The following is a 14,715-nucleotide window of genomic DNA, read 5'->3' as shown; positions in this document are numbered from 1 at the left end:
ATAATGAACGAGATTTTATAATTAGCATATAAAGAACATTTAAGATTCCTATAAACTATATAGCATTCCACTGTTTGCTCTATCTCTCTTTTGCTTATTTCGAAAGAGCCTGCACACCAATACGTTTTATTGGAAATGAAAGCGCAATTGGGATGTTTCAGGTACGACTCGATCGGTGAGAAAGCTTCGAGAGGGGAGACCAACGCGAGACTGAAACTGAGTAGTGGAGAGCGCGAAACCAGTAATAAATTTGATAATATCGGAGCAAATCCTTTTTAGTGGATTGCTTAGTAATAATTCAAAGCTGTGAAAGTTACTTCACATTGCGTCGGAGGATTTTTTTCAAGGTTTAGAGCTGTCAAGAAGAAGGAGGAAGACATGGACGAGACGGCCGCGGCAGTGGGTAGAAAAGTAATAGTCTTACTTTCTCCGTCTGAATTTGCTAGCGCTGCACATTCCGCGTAGTTGACTGATTCCCAGCCCCATTCTAGTTTTACTTTTTAATTGATTCAGTCGTTTGAATCTAGCGGCTACAAGTCTTCTTTGTTTTTCAGCTCGAGATACTTTTCACGCTCTCCATTCTCCATCACTTTTCTATTGTACATTTAAGAAATCTAATTGGAAAGATTGCTTTCAGAGACACCTGCGATGTCAGATGATTTACGATGCTTGGATCGAGATTGAAAGGTATGGATGATTAGGCGAAACGCGCGACAGTAGGAGAGCAGTAATAATCTTTTCACTTTCTCCTTTGGAGGAGAAAAAACAAGAGATGCCTCTCTCAGGTCGAAAACAGTAAACAAGGAAGAGAATCTCTATACGCAAATAATTACTTTATACCCCCTGTATGTATTGCAATAATAATTCATATGGGTAAAATTAAAAAAAAGACAAGAAAATGTTTATATCCAATAGTTTCTTCATTATTACAACAAACTAGAAACTTAATGATAAAAAAGATTTTAAAAACAAATTCAAGTAAACACACAGCAACGAGTATTTATGCTCGATGGTGGCAGCTCTATCTAAAAACGGTCCAGACGAAAGGAGGCTTCGTCGGTGGTTGAAAGTGCAGGTTCACAAAAGCCAATAGAAATCGAAAGTAATAGCTGGAAATCGGGTCGAACCGGATCGGATTCGATCGAGAGTGCCGACCAGCCGGAATACTGACTGTCGTTGCTTTCTGGAGAAAGTGCAAAGAGTCGTTTGAAAATCGACGCGGTGGGCGGATGCAAATTCAGCTTTAACCAATAAGTTTCCAACCACCACGCACTTAACCACTTGGAATATATATCTCCGGATCGAGCCAAAGTTTCACTTTGCGATGAATGCCTGCATGTGTCTCTCGGTCCCCTCTCTCTTTTAGGAAAACTTCTCGCTTCTCCTAATATAATACAAGGACTTGACTAAAAAAACACTTTTTATCTGAAAAATATTAAGATCACGAGATTATACAGATCTTTTTTTTTTTTTTTTTTTTTTTTTTTTACGACAGATTCCATTTTCTGAAGAATCCTACAAAAAATGAAGAGTCGATAAGATATATGTACATGGGTCATACGGTATTGATTTGCTAAGAAGATTAAGATCGCGTCTACTTCCCATTCGCCATATGGATATCTGAGCAAAAAAATATACATATATATATATAACTGTATGTTTCTTATCTTCTATATTCACAGGTAAAACAGCGATTGTTCATAGATGACGATATGATTAAAGTGGAAAATAGTCTTTATGACTATAGGGCAAGATTTCCTATTGGGGGACGAGCAAGGAGTGGGGTAGAAGAGGGGGATTACGTGGAGCATCCCAATAAACTGGCGCCCTTGACACGTGCTCCGCTTACTCGTGGCAAAATCAATGCCACCAGCGAGCATTACACTCAAAAAGACTAGTCTGTAGGATTGTAAGCTGGTATATATGTGTGCTCCGAACGTAATGGAGTTACCGTTACAAAAATAACCCATTAAAATAACAAAATAGACTAATTTCATTTTTCCAAGGCAAAGCTCCCTGGTTAACGACCCCCCTCCCCCCTACTCCAGATCCAAAATCAAATATAGACTGAAATTCACTCCAAGCACATGCGTTTGGTAGAATTATGTTTTAGACAAATATTACACTTGTTACAATTATTGTAAATTCTAGAAGCTTCAATGTGGTAGCGACGGTATATATATATATATATATATAGATACAGTTTTCAGCTTGCACCTGTTCGGTCATTCGAACGAGGAGCGATTAAAATTATACCTGTGTGTCATACTACCCAGAGCAGTGAGAAAATTTCAGGGAACGTCAGAAAAGTTGAACCTGCAGCAAAAAAAAATTGCTATTATTCTTTTGAATCTATTCGAAGGATTAGGGGTGAGTATATAATTAAGAGTTGGACGCGAAGTTGGCACGTGGCTCGATTAGAGATAAGCGAAAGCGAGAATGAGGTAGTAGTGGGTAGATGGGTAGGCGGTGGCAAGGAACGCTTATATGGGGCTTGTCTTCGCACAATCACACGGGCCACATGCCGTCGTCTCTCACGCTTTCACAAGACGGCTCTCTGGCTGTGCCGCCGGTACTTCAGGTCATTGACCTCCTCTCACAGTTTGCACGTTGCGTAACAGCCGAAACAATATGTAGGTCGCGTCTAGCATTCCCGTTCCATTTATCATAAATCCCACTTAATTTCCACGTCACCCTTACATTACCTTTCCCCCATCCCCCTCCATTTTTCTCCTGGACTTGCACCGATTAATTTTTTACTTTTAATTCCAGCGAAATTAAATATACGAGAAAAGACTGCCTAGTTTTGTTGCGCAGCCATCGATCTCTCACTGTTAAAAAAATCCAATTTGAGAAGAAGCACTTGTAAGGAAAATTTGTTCGCTTCGTTCAACGAGATTTTATAAGAAGGTATACAGCGGTAAATCTCGATAGCGACGTGAAAATAAAATTGGCTCGAATGTCCGAGCGAGCTAATTAATTCGAAATTAATCATGCTCCGGTTTCGATAAATTATTCGTAGGCCGAGGTTCTCAAGGTCGCACGAGTGGTAAATATACGCAAGGCCGTTAAATTATAAGTACGACAATTCTTATCAATCCTCCTTCGTGCGGCAAGGTCTTCTTTATCTTTAGTAGCTTTACAACCAGTAAACTCCTTTCTTCATTCAGAATTTTATTATACGCCTATAAATACATGTATATATATATAATATATATTATATATATGCATGCTGAGATATTCGTTTTTTTCTCATAAAAATAAACGTTCGACAAAGGATTCAACATAAATATTATATATGTTAGAACCCAGTCAATGATTTCGTAGCCTATATAGATAATATTATGATATACGTGTGAGAGCTATATATCGATGTTTCTAAAACTTGGTCAAAAGTCCCCTCCCCCCCCCCCCCCCCCCCCCACTCCTCTCTCTCTCTCTCTCCTTCACTGAATTTCATCGAATATTACTTCGACGGCAAATTGAATTCTGCTTGTTAAGAGCGAGTTTTTGTGAAAAGAGTCGTTCGATCGGTCCACGTGAAATGGAAATAAAGGAAAAGCCGTTTTATATATAAGCGAGGAAAGGAAATTATTATAACAGCGAGAAGCACGTAGGAGAAATTTAAAATGCGAGGTGAGATATTGGATGGAATTTTATATACGGTGAAAAGTGAGCAAAAGGGAAGCTGATTACGCGTGCAATTAACGAGGAGTATCCCGGTTAGGACGTCGCGACGGAGAAACGAGCTCTGACTACTTTCTAATGTAAAACGGATAGGAGGCTACTCGGTGAAAGACACTGACACGAGAGTGAAATCGAAAGTCGCCGCTCGTTCCACTTTTCCATTACGCCCGCGGCCCAATCCAATAATCGACTTTCAATTTTTTCTGCAATTCAAGTCTAAGCATATATTTGCATACTTCAGTCTCGAGTTGTATATATATATATATATATGTATATAATCTTGCCTTTACGACAATTAATTGTTCACTGGTTGTTTACATATAATTAAAATATATACAATTTATTGTTTTATCGATGATTTTCGAATAAATGTGTGTATTTTTTTACTAAAATAGTGTGTAATACTTGTACAGATGCATATTTGTTTAAATATATACTGTTTGATAATTCTGGAATATCTTGTTAATATTTGGGTTAAATGGTTTATTAATCTTTTCTAAACTCGTAATATTCCATTAAAATTGGTATATTTTTGCTAAGCTTATGTATATAAATGTAATGAATGACTGTCTTAGGTGGAGTTGCCAATCTGGTTGTGTTGGTCAATATTTTGCCTAGCTTCGTCTTTAAAGGGTTAATATAGTATTTTTTAAAGCTCTTAAAGAAGCATTTAGGAGATATATTGCATATAATGCTTTTAAAACTTGTAATTTTAACAGGATAAATGTTAAAAACAAAATTGAAAGGGAGAAGGAGACATACTGTACATACAGTATATATATATACATAGGTAAAGCGAGGAAATGAGGTACAAAGCAGCGCACACTTTCTCTCTGGGAAAAGTAAAAGTTAGCAGAGTAGATGGTGGCATTTTGGCATTTTATTGGGAGCGATAGAGCAAGATGCGGCAGTGCAAAGGTAACACGAAGAGTTTAGCAACTACTTGTGACTAATCGGGAACCTCGCAATATCTCGTTTCTATTGGCGTTTACCTGCATGGGAGCCTGCTTTCCATTCATTCGCTCAGCAATACCGTGTATACTCGGCATTTCGACAAAACTTGCTCCATTGTTCTTACCTTTTTATGTATAGGATGTATATTTTCTTCCTATATATATATATATATTAACCCGAAAATCGCAGATATGGGAAAGTTTCCTTTAATTATTACTACTATAGCCATTAATTGAAAAATTATCAATGACTATACAACTTTAACTAATTTTTCTATTGGCCAGGTATTCCTGAGTTAAATAATTCTTTGTCAAAGGTTGAATTTAATCTAAGCTATGAATATTGAAGAATAAAACAAAAGCAATATTCATGTATAGAAAATTATAACCCTTGTCTTCCGATTGGACAAGCATTCTTAACTAACGACTATAAACTTAACATCGTTTATCAACATTCGTTCCTAGAATTTTCCAGGAAAATGATAAATGAGTTTTTACGATACTGTTTCAATATTAATATTAAGCAGCAATTATTAAAAGAGATAATTTTGCAAATTAAATTACAGTAATATTAATAAATTTTATCAATATACGCTGCATTCTTTCTCAAGTAATTATTAAGGTCAAGTGTTGGCAATCTTTCAGGAAATCCAAAGTCTGTATATATAGTTTTACACATTTTTCTTTCTGTTTTTAATCTACATATTCAATTTTCACCAAGTTTAATAATAATTTATTCGAAAAATCACAAACTTAAAATGATTTTAATACTCTATACTAGCTATTTCTGTATAGAATCCATTTAAATACAAGTATAATAAAGAGAGACTATATAGTATCGGGCATTGCTTTAAGCTTTGTCCTCTTATCTCTTACTCTTATTTATAAGATAAACCAATCTTACCTGCGAATGTGTAGTAACATATAGTACATACCTTTCTGTCCAAGTGATAGATCTGATTCAATTAAAAAAGACCGATTACCCAGCAGTTTTGCGATAATTATTTGTGTCGGTGTACTGTTAGTAAAATGTTACAAGATTAATGAAATGAGATATGTGACTAAAATACTCTCATAATTAATCCCAATTACCCATTAAAACTAATTCCAAACTTCTTGTGATACATTGCAACTTTAAAACGTCTTTGTAATTTCTATTTAAAAAAATGAATTTATCACCTCCTAAGAAGAATTAACAAGTTAAAAACAAAATAAACAACGTTAAAAACTATTTAAATTTTATATACAGTTAATGTCAAGCGGATTCTACACGAGGTTTTGTTTACTGGCCCATATGCTAATCATTCCGATCACGTGACCACATAACAATATAAAAACAAGAGGTCCCCTTTGCGATCGGAAGAGGAAGGGTGGGGATGGGACTGTGGAGACGGGATGGGGGTAGTAGGAGATTGGATCTCGTGAGATTGGATCGAGTGAGGCAAGCGAAGCGAAGCGAAGGGAAGCAAAGCAAAGCAAAGCAAAGCAAAGTAGCGAGAAAGATAGGAAGGCTACATGCATGGTCTTTGTGTTCAGGTGGCGTGGTCGTTGGGGCACCATGGAAAGGGCGGAGGGGTGGGGGGAGTCGACACTACGGCGTGTGCGGGGGAGCTGCGAGGCAGTGCAGCAACCGTCTCAAGGTCGGTTAGGTGCAAGGGCAGCTTCAGTCTAGCCTGAACTCGGCCGCGCCCTTCGAGGTCGTGTGGTCCCGTCTCATTCCCACACGCACTCACACACCCGATAAATACGCACAGACGGGAACGACCAGAGTGGACACACGCACCTTTTTATTTTTCCTTTCGGCACGGGCATAATGTGCCATTCCGGAGCAGCGAATACCGGACCATGCGGCCAACCTTCGACTTTATTGTCCCTTGTGCCATTGGACACTCCTGAGGGAACGCGTCTATTTCTTCATCGAAATATACATGCATGCATGTATCTTATTATCGATACAAAATTCTTCCGGTTGTATTTGTTTATAACATTTTTCATCTTGCGCATCAGTCTTTTCGCATCTCTTCAATCCACCTACAATGTTGATGATTTTAACAAAATTACTATTTATTTTGACGAGCATTAAGTGCAATTTCGAAGAGGAGCGAATATCGAGTAATGGTCAGCCTTCGATTTTATTGTCCCTCGCCATTCGAATAACACCCGAGAGAGTGACTATTTGTTCATGGAAAAATACGTGTATCTTGTCATTAATATAAAGCATTAATACAGTTGATAATTTACTGGTTTTATTTTTTATCAATTTTCCATATTTTATCAATCCACTCACACTTTTACTGATATTTTTACAAAACTATTTTTCCTCTCGGCGAGATGATGTGCTATTCCGAAGAAGCGAATATCGGACCATGGCCAACCTTCGACTTTATTTTGTCCCTCGCCATTCTGCTCGCTCCTGAGGGAATGCCTATTTGCTCATCGAAATATATATGTAGTTTCTTATTGATATAAAAATAACCATGCTATATACCTATTTAACTTTTTGTATCGTACACCAGTCCTTCCACATTTTATCAATCGACTTAGAATGTGACGATTTTTCCAAAATCGAACGTGACAATTGGTTAATTGATCTGTTTCTTTATCGCTGTGTTAATATGCCAAAGTGATAAAGCAGAGCCAGAGAATTTATTTACATTTATATTTTGTATATCTATTTGCCTTACGCGAATATCTGTTCAGTGATTGAAAAACACATTTTAATATTAATCTATGAGCACACAGATAATTAGACTACAAACCTTTGTGCAAATACAGAATATTTTTAAGTTTTATTTTTTAAAATTAGCTCGATTAATACAAAATTATTGATCGATTTCCTATCAAATGACGATACTTTCTATATATACATACCTTTTCATTTTTTTCTTTATGTTTCAAATTTTATCAGTAGACTCACATTCTTGGTCATTTTTGCAAAATTCAATGTAACAATCGGTCAATTATAAATCGGTTTAGTGTTTCTTTATCGCCGCACTGTTCGACCACTACGATAAATCAGAATCTGAAGGCAATCAATGTATACCTACTTGTCTTGCTTGAACTTGTTGCACAAACTCAACACTGCAGCAACATGAAACAGACCCCTTACTCGATATATTCTCGTGGAATATTTCACACCCCAATATTAGAGCTGACCTGCAGCGTTACACCGAGCAACCATTTATTGTTGGCGTAACAAATGAAACTTGCAAGCAATTTCATGTCATGGACGTTCAATTGTTCTACCCTACCTTTGTAGGTGATTGATTGCAGTATCTGTAAACACACATCTAGTGCTCTTATCGTTTCTTTTTAGTGTTTCTCGTGACTCGATGCGTGATATATTAATTAAGAATCATCATTTTCTAGTATTTTGCACACAATCAATTTCATTGATACAATCAATATCACTAAAACATTCATTACTTTAATAAATTCCTTCATAGTTACAATTAATTTATTCACAATTTTTTTTTTTTTTTTTTAATAACATAAATATGATTTCTCGAACGGTTTTTCCAAGCGTTAGAATTGCAATATTTCAACATGTTTGTTTGGAAGAATAAAAGTATCATGAAAATATGGTAAAGATTAGGAGAGGAAAGAAAGAAAAATTTTGCTCCACATATAACAGACAATCGACACAGGCCACAATACGGCACGAAAGGTTCGGTTTGCTCGCAGGGTGAACGCTCGATGGTAGACGCAAAAATCCTTTCAAGGTCAGTGCATCCCTGTCGGATCCGCCCGTTCCTCTGGCAGATCCCTTATATATCCCTCCTCTCATCCCACATATATCCAGCTTCTCCGCCTTGTCAGTCCTATGACTAATGTAAAGCCTTCGGTGTATTGTCCCCTGATGATAATATTTCCCTTGTGAATATCATTAGAAATCTTCCAACAACATCGAACAATGGATGGTAATGGAAAAGCTATGGGGACTGAATGAGAATTGAATAAGAGGTGAAGAGAGAAGATAAAAAAAAAAGTTATACTTACGAATATCATTTATATAGCAAACTGTTTTAATTAATTAATAAAATGTAGAGGCTGAGCGAGAATTAAATAAGAGCTAAAGAGATAATAAAACAACATTACAAACAAATCTCGTCCAAAGAATCCTAATATAAATACTTTAAAAACCTTTAAATCATTTCACATATATATGTATACATATATATTATATGTTAAGCGATGTGAAAAAGTAGCAAGTAGCAAGAAAATTTGTTAGAAGCGAATGAAAATTAATGACCGTGCGCGCAAAAATTGGATATTAAATAATTATATAATAAAATGCAAAAAATGCAATTGGAAAGTTGTTGTTGAAGGAATTCAGTGAATGAGTCAATTATAGGTTTCTTTATAAAAATTATTTTAAAAGAGATTTAATTCAGCAGTATTGAAGTAGTAATAAGGTGAAAAGCGTGGGGATGTCATTTGAGCTCGGCGCGGTGGTAAATGATGAAAGCAGAAATAAGGACAGGGCCAAGTAATGCTATAGGTACATATAGTAAGGCAGGCGTGTAGACTACGCAGGCTGCAGAACGACCATTTGGCACGAGAGTAAGGCAGGTGCATACGAGTTTGTGGAGCTTTATTTCAAGAGAAAGGTAAGAGTCCGTTAATTGCGTTGCGCGTGGCGTTTCGAGACCCAATCGTGGCTCCAGTCCTCCTCCAAGTACCTTCTTTTTGCCTGAGTAACAGTAGGCACGCGCCAGCACCTGGCTGAATAACAAACGAACAAGCGTAACGTTTTTATTATAGTCAATAAAAACCACATTTCATTAAACCCTCGTCGTATCCAATTTTTTCCAAATTTTCCTATAATATAATACTTTGTCGGAGTAAGAATTTACGACCTTACAATCTTTTCTTAAATAATAATAATTACCTCGCAGCTAAATTTTGCTCGGGTAACAAATTTCGACATTTGATCGAATAACAACATGGCAAATGTTTTAAATTTTAGTGTTATACTTGAGCAACCATTTAATAAAATGTCTATCGAATCCAATTTTTTGTAGAATTTCTCTATAACAATGCTTTAATATATATACATATACATACTATGTAGGACACTTAGGATAATACAATTTTTGTCAATCAATAAATTTGGTTCGAAGCTAAATAAAGGTTTAAATATACATATATAGAAATGATTGATATACAAGTTTCTACGATTAAAGAAAATTTGGTTATAAAAATATTACGATTTATTATTATTATACTCGGGACAATTGAAGCTTCATATATAGTCGGTGGTAAAAACGGAAAACCGATTGAGTTCAATTCGGAATAAGGTAGATGGTGAAATAGTAGCGAGGACAAATATAAAAAGGGAAATTTTATTTTATCGAAGCTGAGTGGAAAGTTGCAGAGGCTAGATTGGTAGCGAGCAATGGGTATCGCGTCGGGTGACCCGTGGGGTGAATGGCCGGCCGTGCATCCAGACTGCAGACGTTCAATAAAAATATCTTTTGCCAACACTCCTTACGCATAGCGCCGTCTCTACCCTTCATTCATCGCCAAATTATTTTTATTGTCGGATAATCGATGCTGATGTTCCTCGTTGAGCTCTGACACATTCCTCTCGAATCACCAGCTACTTAACAAGGGAGTCCCCACCCCGCAAATGATCTACTTAAAAAATAAAAACCATTACAAATTTATTTATTTTATTTATCCGAAATATTATTTTAACTCTCTCTCTCTCTCTCTCTCTCTCCCTCTCTGTTGGATTTTTCAATATTTAACACTGACTATTCTGAAATGAAGCATATGGACACATCCACACATCCCTGTTTTTCAAGAAACCTTTATAACTAATACATAGAATCAGTTGTACAAAATTTATAATTGAGCAACTTACCAACTGACGTACTTAGTGTTTTTTAACATTTTCATATGGTATTGAAGAGAAATTTGTTCAATGAAACATATTACTTTGCAGAAAGCATAATGATTATTCTTTGTAAATGTGAGTTAAAATTACATTAATATTTTTAATGAAAATATAAAAATTCTTATTATTTTCGCATGAATATTACAGTTGTTTTAAAACTTTAAACCTGCATCCCTTGAGACATATAAACTCATTCTTAATTAAAATCTCGGTAAAATATTTATCTTAATGACTTATATAAAGTATATTTGGATTTTTACTTAAAAAATTCCCTCAAGTTTAAAAGAAAGAACATTTTTTAAACCTTCAAGATTATCAACGATTAAATTCAGCATTGGAATATTAATTTTCATTATAAATGATTTTGCGCATAATTTATACGTATTTCACTGATACAAAGGGACGTTCATGCACTATTCTTGCAAATACGCACACAGTGTAAGAAATTTAACGATAATCGTTCACAGAGGGCACTTGACGTTCCTTAACGATTAATAAAAATTTTATTTAGTAAAAAGTTGGTTTTTAAGACAAAAAGTTTTTTATTCAACTGTATACTAGTGTACCATAACAGTACTTGAAGAGCATAACCTTGAACGAGTTTAAAGACCGTCATCAGCAATTAACTGTGTCTAAATAGAATTTTTGGAGACTTCCTAAAGTCGTAAATACATTAAAACGTATCAAAGCCTATTGTATAGTTCCTTGAGAGTTTTTTAATGAGTATATCCGACGATTAATAATGAGAGACCTTGTTAGTCATTTATGAATAATAAAGACATTGCTCATATTTGCTATCACTACTGACATTTTACTCAGCCGCGTTCAACTACAATTTTTACCAAAACTTTTTAAATATATAAAAATAGCAGAATTAAAAATTTATTCCCTTTTTAAAAACATTCACATTTTATGCCCTTATTTTTAAAAATTAAATCTTCAAAGTACCTTTTAAAATTTTTTAAAGGAAGAAACCCTCGAAACAAAAACTCATTTACGTTCATATTTTTCATGTTATTGAAAAATAATAGAATTTTAATAAATAATATTGCAGCTCTGACAAAATTACAAATAATTAATATATAATAATATACCAGACTCTTTGGACAAACTAAAGATAAAGAAATAAATAGTGATGGGACAACCGACCATTGTCCCGCAGTTCCTAAAGTCGTAAAAATAATCAAAGCTACGAAGGCTATTATGGATAATTTTTATAAGTATACAGGGTGTGTGTCCCATCGTAAAAGGGAGCTAAAAAAAGAAAGCTGTAAATATTTTAGCTTTAACCGTCAATTAAAATGATCAAGGATAATAATTCGCTTTAATTTAAAATTTCTCTTAGCTGTGTTCTCTCTCTCTCTCTCTCTCTCTCCACAGAGTAAACATTTTGAATAATTTATTAATTTTCACAAAATGTCCTTATTTATTTAAAATGTGTGGCTTAGCACATTTTTAGGAACCAAACACATATCCTGCATAGAGAGAAATGGTTTGAATAGGTTTTGCTAACAATTTGCGAACAATAGAAACGCCTAACAATCACTTAAACACTATTTGGTTGAACTAAACTGATCGAGCAATTAACGTCAACGACAATTCCTCGATTTGCCATGGAAGAAGCCACGTGGAAGCCTCGACGTGTGTTTCCCCTTTGGGTCAATGACGTCGCACAATGCTGCAAAGTCTCCTTGAAAACATTTGAAAGCGAGCGTGCGCTTCCCAAGCCCCGTCTCGCTCCAGAAACGAGCCAATTACGATTATTCAAGCCGCGACCCATTTTTCAAGTATCCGATTAGTTGCCCACTCGATCCGCATTAAGCCCGTGAAAACTTTTAGCGCTTGAACCAAACACCATTCTGATCGAGTCAAATCAGCGTAGCGAATAACTTTAATCGTTCCCACTTAGTCCCAGACTGTAACAATCAGTTTTTTAAGAGAAATGTTCATAATCTCAGTCGTAATCTTTTATAACTATATTTATATATGTAGAAAGGAACAAAACTAATATGTTGCCAAGTTTACCTAATAGCATGAGATTTTTGTACAATAATTCATTTTAAATTTGTTAATTTCTTTTATCATTATAATACGTCCAATTATGATAAGAATGATAAAGATGCATAACTAAATTTATTCTTCGTTTTTATTGTGGAATCTTGATATTACCGAGTTAAATTATAAATTGGAATATTTTCTGTGCTAGAGTAGACTTTTATTACCAATGAACGAAAACTGAATGTGCGTGATTTTCATTCATTTGATGCTTGAATGCCCATCCTATATAGAAAAATGAACTCCACTAGTTCTATAGACTCAAAGAAAATACGTATAATCTGCCGTATTGGACCATGTTGGATGTAAGAGAAAAAAACAAACGTAAACTCAATGAAACTACGTTTCTTCAAATATGTTTGTCCACTCGCGTAAAGTTAATCATAAATAATATCACACCTTAAAATCTCATATTCCGTCGAAGAAATGAAAAGAGTAAACATTAAATATTTAATATATTAAATTAAACACTAAATGAAAGACATGTAAATCTTGTGTTTTTAGTTTTAAAGCAAATGATCGCTAATTATCTAAATTGGTAAAATTAAATAAAAACTACCTCGCAAAAGTATTTTGAAAAATTTTTTTCTTAATTAATTACCATTGCTTACACTTTATTATATCTATATATACGCTTAAAAAAACAATCGAGCTTTCTCGCAGGGAACTGGCTTATTTCAGTGAGAAAACTTGAGCTATTTATCGTCTGCTATTTATGCAAGGAAAACTACTGACATTAAACTTCTCGTTATGATGAGGCTGACCTTGACACCTGCGACAATATAGTGACGCGCCATTTGGTCGTGAGCTTCATTGAACACCACCTCGCTTAAACTTGCATCTTTGCTAAACTTTTGCCGCGTCGTTCGATTTTTTTCTGCTCAAGCCTCTCTAATACTACCTCCTTAAAACATAATACTTATACACATTAAATAACACAATTGAAAAGAAAGACATATATTCCATGATTAAACCCGACAAAAGAAAAAATTCTGCTGCAATTGGAAAAATTGAAAGTTATATCTCAACTCCAGTTTCAAATAGCTATACAGTATTTAAAAGGTATCGCAATGACACGAGAAATAAATTTTCCCAGAACTTTTCTCTTGTTTGAAAAGTTCAAGTCTATTTTGTACAGCACGTGGCTCGTATGTTAAAGTTTAAATTGAAGCAACTGGGCATAAATGTTGCAGTGTTTCTCAGGATTATTGAAGGGTGGTTGAGGTGTGATGACAATGTAGGGCAGGATCAGAATGTGAGGAGAGGAGAGGAGGGGGGGGGGGGGAGGGGAGGAGGAGAAAAAAACTGAGTGGGTTATAAAAAAAGGTGACCAGGTAGGCAGGCAGATTGGAAAGAACAAAATTGTCTACGTTGTGTACTAATCTGACTCTCAAGGGTCAAAAGGATCGGTTGAATGTGACCTCTGGAAGAAAGAAAGGGGACGTGACAAATTTGTGAGATTTTGCTCGCGCAGGAGTAGCCAATCCTCCCACTTGCGTTTTCTATTGGTTTCTCTTGCGGACTGTTAGGACAGACAGAGACAAAGTGTGTGTGTGTGTGTGTGTGTGTGTGAGACAGGGAGAGGGAGAGGGAGAGGGAGAGAGAGAGAGAGAGAGAGAGAGTCGACTACAGATCGATGCATAGCGTGGCATGAGCCAGTGTCAATGTCATTCGTAGGGCAGATAGCTCGATGGTGGGGGGACCACCGAGCGTATACGGGCATCGCGTCATAGTGACGTCAGGACGACCCCTTTTAGTCCAGCTAGAATCTCCACTCTGCCTGCAGTGGTTCTCTAGCAGTAACGATATACATATAGCTATAACACCCCTCTTTACCATTATTACCTTGCCACCTGTACCTGTTGATCCAACCCAGAATAAACCCTCCTCTTATACATGGAAAATACCGAGATTCCTCGATCGATTAACCTCGTTTATGTATATCTACTGTACATATATCTCATCCATGTACTATAAAATATATGTATCCATATAAACATACGTCAAACTCTCACCCCCTAGCTCTTTCATCATTTTTCCTCCTTTTTCCTTCTCGCGACAGTTACAATTCATTTTCTTCATTCTGGACTCATCGTTAAAAATCTCTTGTTTCGTTTG

The sequence above is a fragment of the Prorops nasuta genome, unplaced genomic scaffold (assembly GCF_024137725.1).
Source record: "Prorops nasuta isolate Cenicafe-Biocafe unplaced genomic scaffold, Cenicafe_Pnas_1.2 PNAS00073, whole genome shotgun sequence".
Lineage (NCBI taxonomy): Eukaryota > Metazoa > Arthropoda > Insecta > Hymenoptera > Bethylidae > Prorops > Prorops nasuta.
The sequence above is the reverse complement of the archived record's forward strand: the minus strand, read 5'-3'. Positions refer to the sequence as shown.